The sequence below is a fragment of the Aotus nancymaae genome, unplaced genomic scaffold (assembly GCF_030222135.1).
Source record: "Aotus nancymaae isolate 86718 unplaced genomic scaffold, 86718_ANA_hifiasm-v0.15.2.pri h1tg000036l, whole genome shotgun sequence".
In the NCBI taxonomy this organism is placed as follows: Eukaryota; Metazoa; Chordata; class Mammalia; order Primates; family Aotidae; genus Aotus; species Aotus nancymaae.
This window is the reverse complement of record NW_026988450.1, coordinates 38,505,823-38,523,176: the sequence shown is the minus strand read 5'-3', so window position 1 is coordinate 38,523,176 and position 17,354 is coordinate 38,505,823. Positions and strand designations below refer to the sequence as shown.

At 39.9% G+C, this 17,354-nt stretch overlaps 1 long non-coding RNA gene across 1 annotated transcript in view; it reads left to right on the top strand.

The window, feature by feature from the left end:
* Positions 1 to 4,225, top strand: part of LOC105725876 (uncharacterized) — a 64,179-nt gene extending 59,954 nt beyond the window's left edge. The window contains exon 5 of the long non-coding RNA XR_010345578.1: positions 12 to 4,225. This is a non-coding gene — a long non-coding RNA (uncharacterized LOC105725876). The remainder of the gene's footprint in view (positions 1 to 11) is intronic.
* Positions 4,226 to 17,354: the final 13,129 nt, after the last annotated feature.

Sequence of the window (17,354 nt, the reverse complement as noted above, 5' to 3'; positions counted from 1 at the left end):
TTTTGAGACAGGGAGTTTCATTGTCACCCAGGCTGGAGTGCAATTAGTGCGATCTCGGCTCACTGCAACTGCCGCCTCCCACGTTCAAGCAATTTTCCTGCCTCAACCTCCTGAGTAGCTGGGATTACATGTATGTGCCACCACACCCAGCTAATTTTGTATTTTTTTAAAAAATAGAGATGGGGTTTCTCCATGTTGATCAGACTGGTCTCGAACTCCTGACCTCAGGTGATCCACCCACCTCGGCCTCCCAAAGTGCTGGGATTACAGGTGTGTGCCTGGGAAAGATATACTTTTTACAATGTTGTCCATGCCTCCGTATTTAACCTGCTATTCTTTCTTTGCAATCTCAGATATAATCTTTACTCTTTAACTTCATTGCCAAGTACCAGGACAATGGCTTTCTCCTTGCTTTCTGGTGACACTTTTAGGCAAATACCCTCTTTTCATCCTTCAAAAACCTGCTCTTAAGGCATGTCACTCCCAGGCATCTCAGCCAACCATAAGCGGCCTTGGGAAAAAGAAGGGCAGTGTAAGGATGCCAGGATAACCCACCACATTTCTCCTTTCACTGACACACTCAACCTCAGTCAACTGTATTCCTCTTTATTCCCACACCTCATGGCGGAGCTTTCTGCATCTTCCTGATCCAACAGGGCAATCGATCAGATGCCTTCATAAGAGGGAATTCTTGTTTATGGGTTTATGAATTCTTGTCGAATTCAATATCCCTTAATCTCTAAAAGTAGAAATTTTAGGTAACTTTAGAGAATAAGTAAGGCCCTGTGAATTAAGGAAAATTCCCCAAGATCACATCACTGGACAGTCATGTCTAGCTAGAATCCAGACTCCAATTCTAGGGAGTCTGGTTTATTTCTCTAAACCATAATGCCATGGATGTGAAGCCTAATTCGAGAACATCTCCATGGCAAACTCTTGGTTTAGTTAGAGAAATAAGAAAACACGACTGTATGTGTCATCGACTTCTATTCAAATGTTCAAGTTCCTCATCTTCAAGGATTTGCTGAATGACAGCTAACAGTCAGATTGGATGATTCACAAAGACTGTCTCCAGTGTTTTAAAAAATATGCTGGGGACTTTCTTAGAAATTTCTAATTTTCTGAAAGCATTTTATTTCTTCATCTTTCTCTTCCTGCTCATAGGCCCATTCTTATTCTTTTCTTCCTGCTGACTGCACATAAACAGGATGGGTGGAAAGCAAGTCTAAAGAGGTATCTAAGTGAAAGGTTCACGGCTGATGTGAATCGAGAGTAGATCAGTGAAGTGGAAACCAGCGGAACTGCTTTATTGTTAGTATTCAGAGGACACTGGCAAAAGAAACTGATGTTGGTTCATTGTGAGCTAATAAAGGCAATAACTACTGGAAGGTAGAGCTGTCTTTCATTTACATACTTTACTTTTACTATGGTAATACTACTTAATAACTTTCCTTCAGTGAACTCATTACCATCATAAGTGAGTGCTCTTAATATTTATGTACCCCCCTCCCAAATTATAGATATTGATTGAATTTTCATGTTAAAATTAAGCAAAAATAAATATTGATGTAAAATACTTAATCAAGTATTTAAAAAATTTTAGTAGTAAAGTAAACCAGCTCCAGCAGAGAAAGGGTTATCTCACACACACACACACACACACACACACACACACACACACACACACCCTATCTGATGAGTTCTTTTTGCCAATACAAAAAACCAACAAGCAAAACTGATCGAGAAACAAGGCTATAGCAGGGCACTGTGGCTCATGCTTGTAATCCCAGCACTTCGGGAGGCCAAGGTGGGCAGATCACCTGAGCTTGAACCCAGGAGGCCGAGGTTGCTGTGAGCTGAGATTGCACCACTGCATCCCAGCCTGGGCGACAGAGTGAGACTCTGTCTAAAAATAAAGCGAAACAAAACAAAAGAAACGGCTATAGACAAGTCTGAGCTATTTTAGAAAATGGCACATGGTTGTTAATAGCCAGTGAGTTCTGCTTAGATTCTTCTGTTTTTTTTCTTTCTCATCTTCCAAATCTGTTAGTCAAGAGTAGCACAACCACTAAGTGTATTTTGTCGTTGGAGCTACAACATACAAAGAAAAAGAAAACATGGGAAGTAGCATTACTGAAACACAATTTTGGGAAATATTAATTCTAAGTATTGTGAACTAACTCCAAGAGGCATTCCAATGGACATTCCCCCCATCATACTTTAGGATGTGGAGGACCTTTAATTAAAAACCCTAAGGAAAAAATTTAATTATTTCCTTTTTGGAAAAAAGCCGTAATTCTATCAGCCTTGTTGTTCAAAAATTCTTTCATCTCCTCCCTTTCATGGTGGAATTCCCTCCTTTGTCTTTGGAAGTAAAATTGTGTTATTACCTTTTGTAAATACTTTAGATTACCTATAGAAAAAGGGCGAACCATGAATAGAATCACATTCTTGAGCTATGATTTGAGACACTTAGTTGCCCTTAAGAAGCATTAAATTGCTTCCTTGTTTTAAGTAAGAATGCTCTGATTTATTTCCTTTAATGCTTAGAGGGTATGCTATCACATTTTCACTTTGAAGATAGAAATTATCCCACACTTTCCCATACTGACATATTGACATTCATTGACAAGACTAACAACAACTGTCAAAATAAGAAATGATTAGAGCCCCATGAGCAGGAAGGTAGAAATTATTTATTGTATTTCCTTGGAGTGGTAATAGCTACAGTTTGCCTGTCTATAAAATCACAAGTAAAATGTGGATTGTGTTTGATGAGATAAAACAAACATTTCAAACACAACATCTTGAGTTAGTTCTCACAACAGCTCTGTTAGAAAAGTATGATCATCACATTTTTACTGATAAAGTCATCCCCAGAGAGGATAAGCAAGTAGAAAAGGATTCAAACTCATCGTCTTGACTCGAAACTGTAAGCTTTCTCTACAGTGCTTTCTTCTTTCCCTCCCTTTCAAAGTTTGCTTTCCTTCTTTTAACTCATCTTTCAATTCTAAGGCAGAGAGCATTTGTATAAATACATTCACAGACATTTCTTATCTAGAATGGGTGATTTCTAGTCCCCTCTTTTGAGTATTCCCAAAGCTGAGGGAGAAAGGCTGCTTCAGATTAGGTTTTTCTATCAGTTATACAGATTTTTCTCTCCTCATTAACCAGAAGGAATCCCATAAACATAATGTAAGAACCGTGAAAACAGTTTTTTACTTTCTTTACTTTCATCTCCCTTCCTCTCCCCATTCTCTGTTCTGGCATTGGAGAAGAGCTAGAGAGAACATCTTTACAGATGCACTTTTTTTTTTTTTTTTTAGTTTACCCTATTTTTTTGGTAAAATTGTGGTGAAAAACATATAATATGAATTTACACTCAAGCATTTTTAAGTGCACTATTACAGTAGTGTTAACTGTATCCACATTATTGTGTAACAAATCTCTAGAACTTTTTCATCTTGCAAAACCGAAATTCTTTGCCCATCAAATAACTTTTATTTCACCCTCCCCTTAGCTCCTGGAAACCACCATTCTACTTTCTGTTTCCATGATTTCCCCTACTCTAGATGGCTCATATAAGTGGAATTATACAGTATTTGTTCCTTTGTGACCGGCTTATTTTACTAAGCATAATGTATTCAAGTTTCACTGATGTTGTAGCATATAACAAAATTTCCTTCTTTTTTAAAAGGCTAAATATGTGTATGTCACGTTTCCTTTATCCACTCATTGATAAACAGACATTCAGGCTGCTTTCACATCTTGGCTCTTGTGAATAATGATGCAGTGAACACAGGTGTACAAATACCTCTTTGAGCTCTTTATATTCCTTTGTATTTATATCCAGAAGTGAGATGCTACATCACGTGGTAATTCTATCTTTAGTTTTTTGAGGAATCTTCATGCTTTCAATAGGAGCTACACCATTTTACATTTCTACCAGCAATACACAAAAAAACAATTCTCTCCACGTCCTTACCAATACTTGTTATTTTCTGGTTTGTTGATAGTGACCATCCTCATCAGTATGAGATGGTATCTCACTGTGGTTTGATTTGTGTTTTATTCTAATAATTAGTGGGTATGTCTTTTTAAAAAAATTAATTTTTTCATAATTGAGTACATATTGTGTTCTAGGCACTGTGCTATGTGAGTTGCATGCATGCAATAGCTCGTTACTTTTAACAAACATCCTATGGCCTAAGTAGTGTTATCTACACTTTGTACCAGAGGAAACTGAGAATCAGAGTTGAAGTGATTTTTCTAAGGATAGAGAGCTGCTAAATGGTGAGGCCAGACTTCAAAATCAGCTCTGACATCAAAGCTTATGTTTCTATCTACTGAGCTATTCTCTCTTGGCCTTTTGTTTTGCCCATTAATTCCTTAACATGATGTGTAGGTGACTAACACACTGTTCTAAAAAAGGAAACAGGAAGTAACATTCATTAAATGTCTGTTTTGTGCTAGACACATCTGAAAGCATTTAGCATTAGCTAAATGCTAAATGCTTTCAGATGTGTATGTGTACATGCGCTAAGTGAAGGAGGAATTCATTTTACACATTGAAGCATAAATCCATTTGCATGGTTATCGTTGTAAGTCAAATAGTGCAATGAAAGGAAAATTAATCTTTTTTTTTTTTTTTGAGACGGAGTCTTGCTCTGTAGCCTAGACTGGAGGCTGGAGTGCAGTGGTGCGATCTTGGCTCACTGTAACCTTTGCCTCCTGGGTCCCAGTTCAAGCAGTTCTCCTACCTCAGCCTCCAAAGTAGCTGAGATTACAGGCACGAGCCACCATGCTCAGCTAATTTTTGTATTTTTTAGTAGAGACGGGGTTTCACCATGTTGGCCAGTCTTATCTTGAACTCCTGACTTTGTGATCCGCCCACCTTGGCCTCCCAAAGTGCTGGGATTACAGGCATGAGGCATCATGCTCAGCCAGAAAATTAATCTTAGATTTCTTACCATATAGTCTTTGTAAACTTGAAGGTCTTTATTTTTAAAATTTTTATTTATTTATTTATTTTGAGGTAGAGTCTTGCTCTGGTGCCCAGGCTGGATGGAGTGCAGGGGCGTGATCTCGGCTCACTGCAGCCTCTGCTTCCTGGGTCCTGGTTTAAACGATTCTCCTGTCTTAGCCTCCCAAGAAGCTGGGACTACAGATACCTACCACCAGCTAATTTTTGTATTTTTAGTACAGACGGGGTTCCACCATATTGGCCAGGCTGGTCTTGAACTTCTGACCTTGTGATTCACCCCCTGCCCCCCCACCCCCGCCACAGCCTTCCAAAGTGTGGGGAATACAGGCATGAGCCACCACACCTGGCCTTGAAGGCATTTTTTTACTGGTAAATACAATCCCAAGATATATGTAGAAATTCCAGACAGAGAAATTCTAATTCCAATTAAGGAGTTGATTGTATCAGTGTAGAGAGGGAGTCTCATCAGGAAGCGGATACAGAAGCAAACACACACACACACACACACACACACACACACACACGGAAGAAGAGGCTTAGCTAGGGATACAAAGAAGCAAAATAAATGATTACGTAAATGTCAGAGCTACCAGGTGGCCTATTTTCTCTGACACTGCTCTTTGTTCCACTATTTTCCCAGTGTAAGAAAGATGTTTACAGCTTCTTCCATTATAGTCACCTTGTTCTACTCCAGTGCATGGCCCCATCTTGTTATATAAGTGATATATAGCAATGGGTCCAGATTTATAAGTTTTGCTCATGTGGTGACAAATTCAGAACTGATGGTGACTTTTAAGATGTCCCTAAGTCCCAGGAAAATTGGATCTCATGAACATATAACTCTCAGCTGTCTTTGGGAGCCTCCTAATACTGGAATCTTTAGCCCAATCTTCTCTTGGTCATGAAAAGAATCAAGTGAACGGGAAACTAAAATTATTATTTATTTATTATTATTTTTTGAGATGGGGCCTCACTGTGTTTGTTACCCAGACTGGGCTCAAACTTTTGGGCTCAGCTCAAGCAATCCTCCCACCTCAGCCTGCTGAGTGACTGAGACTATAGGTGGTTGTACTGCGCCCACTAAAATTACTTTAACTGCACCTTCCAACTAAGAAACACATCTACTCCCACTACCAATTATCAGGATAGGAGTATCTTGGGATCTACTACTGCAGTTGTCCCAATTTGTAGCACTGATGATAAACAAAAACATCTCCAGGTAAAACAGTATAAATATTGGGCTGGGTGTGGTGGCTTGCTCCTGTAATCTCAGCACTTTGGGAGGCTGAGATCACGAGGTCAGGAGTTCGAGACCTGCCTGACTAATGTGGTAAAACCCTGTCTCTACTAAAGATACAAAAATTAGCTGGGTGTGGTGACATGTACCTGCAATCCCAGCTCGGGAGGCTGAGGCAGGAGAATGGCTTGAACCCGGGAGGCAGAGGTTGCAGTGAGCCAAAATTGCACCACTGCACTCCAGCCTGGGTGGCAGAGTGAGACTCCATCTCAAAAAAAGAAGTATAAATATCTCAATAAACTTATTATAAAAGAGTCAATAGATATGCCTGTTGGTGTTTATGATATTTATCAAGTGCTGCCAATGATACAAGAGCAAATGAGCTAGTTAGCATTTGTAGGCAAATGTGGTATCATTCACAGCCTTCTGCCACTAAATGAAGGAGGCAGCCTGGTAAGCTTGATAATGCATTTTGTATCACAGTCTTGAGTGAGAAATCCATGAGCCAGAAACAGCAAGTTATATTATCTCAGCATTTCTAAATTGTATAGATTGAGAATTGCTGAGTTAAAATGAAGCTATTAAGTATACTAAATGCTGCATATAGATATCATTTCTAGAATCATAGCCATCTGTGAAAGTTATACACAGATTTATTATTCCATTTCATTAACCCATTTCATCTGTTCTCTTTACAAGTATTTTTTCACTCATTTTGCTTTGTTTTCCTCTTTTATGTGATTTATCATTATTTTCTTCTTTCGTACTGTTAATAGTTCAACCTCTTAATTAAATTTTCTAATTAAACTTTATTACAATCCTTTCATAGGAAAAATGGCTTTGATGTTGAACCATGAATGCAATGGAAGAAAAACACAATGACAGCCATAACTTCTCTAAATAATTAGCACTCTATTTTCAATTGCTTTTAGTTTTTAAGGATTATTCACCAGGAAGATTGTAGAGTTATCAAGTTCTGCAAAACACTTGACAACACAGCAGTAGATTCTGTCAGTTATTTCATGATAAGACATCAAATTTAAACCTAAAAGATAAAGTATGTTGCAAAGAAGGTGAACTTTTTTAGTGTAAATAACTTTCAAATGAATTTTTTTAATGGGGGCATTCCAGTAAAATTTTAGAAAGTGAATTCCAGTTAACAAAAGAATTGTTCCTATGTGATAGAATTAGTGCTATTGGCATTCTTAGTTTACAAATGAGAAAACAGAGCCTTAGTAAGGATAAGGAACATGCCCAAAGTCATACAGTTCCTAAGTAACTAAATGTCATTTGGATCAGGCTTGTCACAGTCCAAAAATCTGTTTTTGACATGCTGTACTACTAATGTTATTTTCTGTTTCTATTCTCTTATTTTCTGTTTCTTCTTTTGAAGAGACGAGGTCTTGCTCTGTCACTTGGGCTGGAGTGCAGTTGAGTAATCGTAGCTCTCACTGCAGACTCAAACTCCTGGGCTCAATTGATGTTTTTTTTTTTTTTTTCATTTTTTTGAGACGGAGTTTTGCTCTGTGCCCAGGCTGGAGTCCAGTGGCCCAATCTCGTCCAACTGCAACCTCTGCCTCTGGATTCAAGTGATTCTCCTGCCTCAGCCTCCTAAGAGTAGCTGGGATTACAGGTGGCGGCACCATACCCAGATAATTTTTGTATTTTTTTAATAGAGACAGGATTTCACCATGTTGGCCAGGCTGGTCTCAAACTTCTGACCTCAGGTGATCTGCCCACCTCAGCCTCCCAGAGTGTGGGGATTACAGGGGTGAGTCACCATGCCCAGCCTCTTTCTCATAGGTATTTCTTTTATTTAAAAATTTTTAAATAAGATGTGCAGGACTAAGTATGAACAAAGAAAAAAAAGGAAAATTTTCAAATAAAAAAACCATACAAATAATGCATAAACAAATGCTAGTTGAGAAATTCTCAAGCAATATGGTAAGGCAATTTCAGACAGTGTACAATTGACTTACTTTGATTGGACTTGGTCTTTCAGGCTATGCTCTCCTTAAGGCCATGAATCCTATAATGTTTTCCTTAAGTACGTGAATCCTATAATTGAGAGCCTGGCATAGAATCAGTAGCTAAAAGAATAATAGTTAATGAGTTTAAAGATGCCCTTCAACAGAAGAGACAGCATAGCTACTATGCCCTGCCAAAACAATAAATTGATTTATGGTGTTATAGAGATGCAATTTTAAATTCATTGGTATAAATTTTCAGGATTGCATACTCACAATGTATACAGTCATGCTACTATGTTAAGAATCTTTTTAAAGAAACTTATAATGCAGTTCCTCATGGATTATTATTTATATCTTCATCAATCAGCCTTTCAGTTTCCTACTCTGAGCTTACTCTTACCCAGGGAAACTCTTTAAGTAATCTCACTTCTCGTGATCATGAACATTCCTCAGATTACTCACTCTCATGGTCATTATTTATTCATTTATCCAACAGATAATTGCCAAGTCTTCTATATGCTGAAGCTAGAGCAGTGTCTAAGAGATAAATAAGATCTCTGTTTCTGTGGAATATTGTTGCAGGAGGCAGAAAACACAAAGCAAAAAAATAGACATTTTAAGATTGTAATATATACTATGAGATAGTAAAACAGGGAGATGGGATAGAGCCAGTCTAAGGCAGTGGGTTGGGGGAAGAGGGTTATTCTCATACGGTGATAATGAAAAGCATCTGAAAGCATTTGAGCTAAGACCTAAATGATGAGGAATGAGCACTCCAGGTGGAAGGAGAAAATTCCCTGGGAAAGCCAAAGGTTTGTCCTACAAAACGGGAAGAAAAAAAGCCAGAAGGAGTAAGCGCATGTGGCAGGAGGTGAGCTTGTCGAAGTTTTTGGGAACTGATCATATTGGACATTGTGGATCATGCTAAGTACCCACAATAGTTATTGTGTTTGCAAGGGGGACACACTTTGGAGGTTGTTAAATAGAGTAAAATTACGCGATTTACTTTTTAAAAAGATGCTCTGGCTGCTGTTTATCTTGTCCAAGATCAATCTCCACCACATCTTGTGATCACATCCAGTGTCTAGCAAATAGTAAGTACCAAATGACTAGGCACAAATGGTCCCTTCCATTTCCAATATCTTCTGCATAATCTCTCCTTAACTGTCCTTTGTTCCCCGCTTCCCTGACCACAGGGAAAATCCTTATTAAGATTCAGCTAAAGCATTACTGTTCTGGGAAACCTTTCTGATCTGCAGAGCTGAGTGAAGTGCCTTCCTTTATGTGGTTTTTGGACATTGTGCTCACTTCTGTTCTAATACTGATCATAATCATGGGTTAGGTTGTCTTCCCTCCCTATAGTGCTTAGCAAGGCCTATTTCTTATTCTTTCTTAATCTTCAGTGACTATGTTAGATGATCTGCACATAGTCTGTTCCACCTAAACTGCCCTTAACTGTTGATTAATCACTTGGTATTACCCAAGTTTGAAGCTGACTCTAGAGAGGCTGACCTCTCTAGAAAACCTTTCTAATCTCAAGCCAGTTCTGTACTCCCTTCACAATATTATTGCTTCACCCTAGAAAATTCTTATTTTGCACTAAAATCTTGGCTTCCAGCTGGGCACGGTGGCGCACACTTATAATTCCAGCACTTTGGGAGGCTGTGGTGAGTGGATCACTTGAGACTGGGAGTTTGAGCTCAGCCTGGCCAACATGGCAAGACCCCGTCTCTGCTAAAAATACAAAAATTAGCAGGCATGGTCGTATTCATCTGTAATACCAGCTACTTAGGAAGCTGAGGCCCAAGAATCACTTGAACCTGGAACAATGAGGTTGCATTGAGACGAGATTATGCCACTGCACTCCAGCCTGGGCAACAGAAAGAGACTCTGTATCAAAGATACATGAATAAATAAATAAATACTTGGCTTCGAAGTACTTCCAAATTGGGCATAAGCCTGTTTTTATTATTAGGCATAAATTATTTGGGGGCAGAATTACATCTAACTTATTTCTGAAATCCTGATCTCTACCACCATGTCTGGCACGTTGCAAACACCAAACAGGTGGTAATTATTATGAGTCTGAGATTTTCAAAGCCATGATCCACTGATGTTTTCCATTAAGACAAGTTACATCAGTAGAAACGATGTTAAAATCCTCCCTTTATAGTATTTCCAATGAATATTTTTAATAAGAAAATTTATTTTTATCTTTGCAATGATTTATAAAAATAAATCTTTCTATGTAAAAAAAACTAGACAGAGCAGAAACTTTAGTCATATATATTAGGAACAAACAATCTTTTTGCATAGTTAAGGGTAATCTATCTTGTATTTAGTTTGGTCAAAATGTTCAAATATAAATGCATAGAGATAAATGTTCCTAGCTGTGGTAGATAACTCATCCCTCAGACTTGGAAGTGCAAGAAATGCCAAGTAGACTGAAATGAAGATTAAGGTAAGGCTTTGTTTTTTATCCTTGTTTTCACACGTGGAGACAGCGATAATGGAAAATTAGAAATTCAGCCACATAAGTGTCTGCTGTGTCTCCTTTTGTGGCTGGAAGAGAGGCAGCTGAATGGTCCTCTGGGCGTGGAGGAGAGATCAGTTTCCCCGTGCTCTTTCTCTTTTTCTCACTCTGAAATCCATAAAGCATCAGCAGCAAGAACAGCAAAACACAAGTATAACCTGAAAGGACAGTGTACAGTCAGGGGAAGAAACAGCTTTTAATCACAGTTATTTCATGAAGAAAAACTAATGTTCATATGGCTATACTGTAATTAAGATTACAAACTCAAAACCTAATGGGGCTGGGCAGAGTGGTCACACTTGTAATCCCACTTGGGAGGTCTAGGCGGGTGGATCACTTGAGATCAGCAGTTCAAGACCAGGCTCACCAACATGATGAAACACTGTTTCTACTAAAAATACAAAAATTAGCCACGTATGGTGGCACCTGTAGTCCCAGCTACTCAAGAGGCTGAGGCAGGAGAATAGCTTGAGCTCAGGAGTTCAAGACCAGACTTGTCAACATGGTAAAACTCCCTCTCTACCAAAAATACAAAAATTAGCTGGTCTCATAATCTGGTCTCGAATAATAAAAAGATTTTTTTTAAAAAAAGCCAGCAAGAACTCAAGAAGGATAGAGGTGACGTTGCCTCCTGATTGTCCCATCACAGGGGACGGAAGGCATACAGAGGACCTGAGGGAGGAATGTGCTGCTTCAGACCCCCTTTCCTGCTTGTCTCTGGCCCAGGATCGTAGGGCCCTGATAGATTTAAGAAGCTTTAAGATGCAGTTCCCTTAATTTAAATCTGGGTAGAGATCTGTGAATATTCTCAGAAATATGAATATAGAACATGAGTGGGGCAGGGGAGGAATTCTTGCCAATAACAGTTTCTGTAAGATACACATCAGATTTACTTACATTGAAAAGAAGAGCAGGGCCTGGTGTGAATCATTCCACTTGGATCATGCTTAAACCGCAGGGGAGGTGCCCTTCTCTTGAGCTCACATCAAAGTGCCTGGGAAATGGGTGTGAAGAATGAGAGGCTTTTGCTGTTATCAGCTGGGTGCTGTGCAAACACAGTAACTGGTATTTCTATGTAAGTACACATGGTAAGAAAGTGAGAGAAATTCAGATGGCATATCTAAGAAGTACTTTTATTTGGCTTATTTCTCTTGAAAAATCAAAGACCACAGAGAAGCAAGCTAGTAGGACTGGAAATCCCCTTGTACTTGCCATTTTGTTTGGTCACTTATCAGAGTCAGGGGAACAGCAGACTGGGGGCAGGCAGGACCAAGTACTGTGAGATTTAATGCAACCACTAGACAATATAATCAAGAGGAAATGAAAAACCGGAGCCATTTCATTTACTGGACAGCAGCCAACCTCACTCACCACTGGCAAGAAAAGGCATAGTTTCGCAGAAATGCCGTAAGTAGCTGGAGTCAGAAGACGTGAGATTGGCTGGACGTGATAGCTCACACCTGCAGTCCCAGCACTGTGTGAGGTTGAGGCCAGGAGATCTAGGCTGTAGTCATCTATGACCCCTGCACTAAAAAAACAAACAAACAAAAAAAAACACCAGCACTTTGGGAGACTGAGGCGGGTGGATCACGAGATCAAGAGATCAAGACTATCCTGGACAACATGGTGAAACCCCGTCTCTACTAAAAATACAAAAAAAATTAGCTGGGCGTGGTGGCACATGCCTGTAGTCCCAGCTACTTCAGAGGCTGAGGCAGGAGAATTGCTTGAACCCTGGAGGTGGAGGTTGCAGTGAGCTGAGATCCCGCCACTGCACTCCAGCCTGGCGCCTGGTGACAGAGCAAGACTTTGTCTCAAAAAAAAAAAAAAAAAATTCCGAGATTGAGCCTTGAGCTCTCCCACTCACTGGCATGTAGTCTTAGATAAATAAATCCCTCTTACATCACTATGAACGATCTGGTTTACCAGTCTCAAAGATAAGGGCAAATGATATAATCGGCAGCAAAATTTAATAGGATTTGTTATAGTAAATGAAATGAGATTAGCACAGGTAATTTATTATCATTTCAGTAAAAAGAGTAAACTCAAATGATTGTTGGAACTGCTCCATCTTTAATCACCATTTCAAACTAGAAACGTTTCCCCCAAATCTTCCAAACACGTGTATACCCTAATCTCCTTGTTTCTCTTTGTAACTGGTTTGCTGAGCAGCTTTCTAATTGCCCACCATTTTTCTAGCCAGCGTTAGGGCAGCTGAGATGGCCAAACAGGGAACTGCAGTGTGTGACAGGAGGTATTTTAAGAACATTAGAGCAGAGGGTGTGTATGAGTATTTCTTTTTCACAGCTTGTTTTGCTGTGCTCATCAGGTGGCTCCTGTCCTTTTGTATTCATCTACTCAGCATTTTTCTATATAAGTACTTTGCTATGTAATTATCCTGACCAACAACTACATGCAGAATGTGATGTTGTTCAGCTGCTGCATGCAAATCCTTTCCCACATCCTGGAAAAGGCTATTTTTTTGAGATACAGTCTTGCTCTTGTCACCCAGGCTGACGTGCAATGGCACAATCTTGGCTCACTGCAACCTCCGCCTCCCAGATTCAAGTGAGTCTCCTACCTCAGCCTCCTGAGTAGCTGAGACTATAGGCGCCCCCCACCACGCCCAGCTAATTTTTATATTTTTCGTAGAGACAGGGTTTCACCATGTTAGCCAGGCTGATCTCAAAAACTCCTGACCTCATGATCCACCCACCTTGGCCTCCCAAAGTGCTGGGATTACAGGTGTGAGCCACTACACCTGGCCAAGGTTGACTTTTTTTTTTAAACTTCACTGTGTGTATTTAAGATATGGACCATGATGTTATAAGATGCACAGCTACAGTAAAAAGGTCACTATAGTGGAACAAAGGAGCATATCCATCATCTCACACAGTTATTCCTTTATCCCCTAATGGCAAGAGCAGCTGTAATCTACTCATTTAGAAAAACTTCTGAATATAATACACTATTATTGACTATAGTCCTCATGTTGTATATTAGATCTTTCAATTTGTTCATCCTATATATTTGCTCATTTGTATCCTTTGGCCTAATGTCTTCCCAATTCCTACCCAACACCCCAACCCTGGTAATCATTGTTTTATTCTCTCTATATCTGACTGCTTTAAACAAATTCACAGAAAGCATTTGTGGAGGCTGAGCAAGATGGCTGAAAACAAGCCTCCATCAATAGCCCTCCCTGCAGGAATACCAAATGTAACAACTATCTACACAAAAAAGCACCCTCATGACAAAAAGCAGGTGTGTGATCACAGTACCTGGTTTTAACTTCACATTACTGAAAGAGGCACTGAATAGGATAAGGAAGACAGTCTTAAATGGCTTAAAAATCCAGCATTCCTCAGCAGCGGCCACATGGTACAAAGACAGCCTGTGCATTTGGGGGTGGGAGAGTGCAGCAACTGTGGGACTTTGCATTGGAACTCAGTGCTGCCTTGTCACAATGGAAAACAACACTGGACAGAACTCTACCACCACCCATGGAGGGAGCATTTAGAGCAGCCCTAGCCAGAGTGGGTATCCCATCCCAGTAGTCAGAACCTGTGTTCTGGCAAGCCTCACCACTGTGGACTAAAGTGCTCTGGGGTCCTAAGTAAAGTTGAAAGGAGTCTGGACCAAACGGACTAGGATTCCTGGGCAAGTCTTGGTGCTATGCTGGGCTCAGAGTTGGTAGACTTGGCAGGCATATGACCTAGTGAGACGCCAGCCAGGGTGGCCAAGGGAGTGTTTGTGCCACCCCTCCCTGCAACCCGAGGTAGCACAGCTCACAGCTCCAGAAGAGAATTCTTTCTTCTGCTTGAGGAGAGGAGACGGAAGAGTAAAGAGGAGTTTGTCTTACAACTTGGATGCCATAGGGGTGGTTTGTAAATATTTTATCCCATTCTATGGGTTATCTCTTTACTTTATTGACTGTATCCTTTGCTGTGCAGAAGCTTATTAACTTGATATGAGGTTAATTTTCTAACTCTGCCTTTCAAAAATTTCCCCAGGTATTTTCAGTGAGCTTTTTCAAACATCAGCATTCTAAAAAATGTTTCATAGGATCAGCAGTTTGAAGAAAAATTTTCCAAGACATGTAGGGCCATCTTTTCAATTTTAATCTTTTCCTGGCTATTCATATACACTACTCATATTGCCTGACCTTTTGCAAATGTTACTTGTGTGAACAGTACCAGGACAAAAATGGTATTTCTTTCAAGAGTTTGATAGTAAGATTTCTCTCTGCCCAATAAATTAAAAAATCATGATAGTCTTTGCTGAGGGTCACACTTAGCTGAGAGGTGAATCAGGGGCATCTTTAGAAGTTAGCACCATAGCAGAAGACATCAAGACCAATGTCAAGCACTACAGAACTGCCTCCTTTGACAGCTGCTTCCCCAAGCAGAACAAGATCAGGAACGCCTGGCAGAACTGCCCAGACTTCTACCATTGTGGAAAGGTAACCATGGCTAAACAGGGTGATGTCTCTGTATGCAAATGGTAGTGGGAATGTGTACAAGTCCCCCAGCTTCACATCCTGGGTCTCAACCTGGGAAGACCACGGGGCAGAAGCCACAATTCCTGGAAAGATGAGAATGGGCTCCACCGACCTTTCCTCTGTCCTAGGGCCTTTTCCCAGGGTAATAAAGGGGGACCTGGGTACATGGAGAGCTCATTCTGGGACCCTGAATCATGACTTAACTAATAATAAAAACTTATTGGAAAAATGGGGAAAAAGTCATGACGTGAAGGATTAGAGGAGAGATTTGCAGCTATCTTAAAGAAATAGTCTACTCCCCTCCTGAGGTGGAGTTAAGCTTCTTCCACTTTTCTGCTGTGTGCACTATGCCAAATGCAGTGAGATATACAGACATGGATGTGCCTCAACACATCCAGTAAGTTGAGAGAAAACCTCAAGCTGCAAATGGTTATGAGTAGTGTTGTACCATTTATGAAATGACATCATTATTTATAGATATATCCATATGTAGTCATACTTGTAAAAAAATTCCTGGAAATGATTCATATTTACTTCAGGATAGTTGTTTAATCTGAGGAGAAAAAAAGGTGGTGATGATGAGAGAAAGATAAAGAGATGAAGCTTTACTTCTTTTTATAGTGTATTATTTCTTAAAATCTGAAACAGACTGGCACAGTAGTGCACACCTGTAATCCCAGAACTTAGGGAGGCTAAGGCAGGGGATTGCTTGAGGCCAAAAGTTCAAGGCTGCAGTGTGATATGATCATACCATAGCACTCCAGCCTTGGTGGCAAAATGAGACCCTGTCTCAAAAAAAAAAAAATCTGGAAACAGATATGGTAAAATATTAACACCTTGTGTATGTGGTACATGAAATCCTTGTTATAGTCTGTACATCTGAAATAGTTTAGAAACAGCTAGTTTTCTAGGAAGTATTAACATACCTAAAGAATGAGCTAATTCGAATTGGTGGTAGAAGGTCAGAGAAGTTACCCATGTAGTATCCACTCATACATTTCTTTGGCAAATACTCAAGTCTAAAGCCTCATTTACGGTATCTCTGGTGGGAAGATGACCAGACACCCCCCTTCTATGTTCCTTTATTTACAATGTAGACAGGGGTTTCACCATGTTGGTCAGGCTGGTCTCAAACTCCTGACCTCAGGTGATTCACCCACCTCGGTCTCCCAAAGTGCTAAGTGAAATTATGGAGGCCCAGCAACTGTTCTATTACTTGCCCTTAAAAATGGCATTGCATTCTGATTTTGCTAACAAAAAAGTATATTCTCAGCCTAATGCCAAAATCTGTGTTTGAGTTTACAAAACTGAGGGTCAGAATGCCACTTTCTTTCTAATTTCCATATTGGATTTGGTGAAGATTTTCCAGGTCCTAAGCCCTGATTGTTGCTAGTAGACAGGTGCATTATATTTGGTGGTTTATGTTTTGGTTTTCTTCTTTTATCCCTATTCTGATCTTCTTGCGGGCAAGAATGCTTCTTTCTATCTTTTTCTCCTCTAAGAGTTCAATACACATTTGGGGGAAAAATAGTGTCTCAAAACTTTTATTTGCATTATCTGAGTTTGGGTGGTGCTAATTTGCATGGCCTAAACCATTTAGTAACAAATAAAACAACTGCTATTATCAGAATGGTTTTTAAAAAGTGTGTACCTTACCAAAGTAGCAAGCTAATAAGAAATGGGATATTCATCACATAATGACATCAATTATTTATTAATTTTAATTTTTAGAGACAGAGATTCACTCTGTTGCCTGGGCTGGAGTGCAGTGACACAGTCATAACTCCCTGAAACTTCCAACTCCTAAGGTCAAGTGATCCTCCCACTTTGGCCTCCCTAAGCACTGGGATTATAGGCTTGAGCCACCACATCTGGCCACAGTGATACAAATTTGACTTTTCTCAATTTTTTGTTTGTTTGTTTTTGAGATGGCATCTCGCTCTGTCACCCTGGCTGGAGTATAATGGTGTGATCTTGGCTCACTGCAACCTCCGTCTCCTGGGCTCAAGTGATTCTCCTGCCTCAGCCTCCAGAGTAGCTGGGATTACAGGTGCCCATTACCACACCCAGCTAATTTATTTGTTTGTTTGTTTGTTTTTGAGACAGAGTCTTGCTCTGTCACTCAGGCT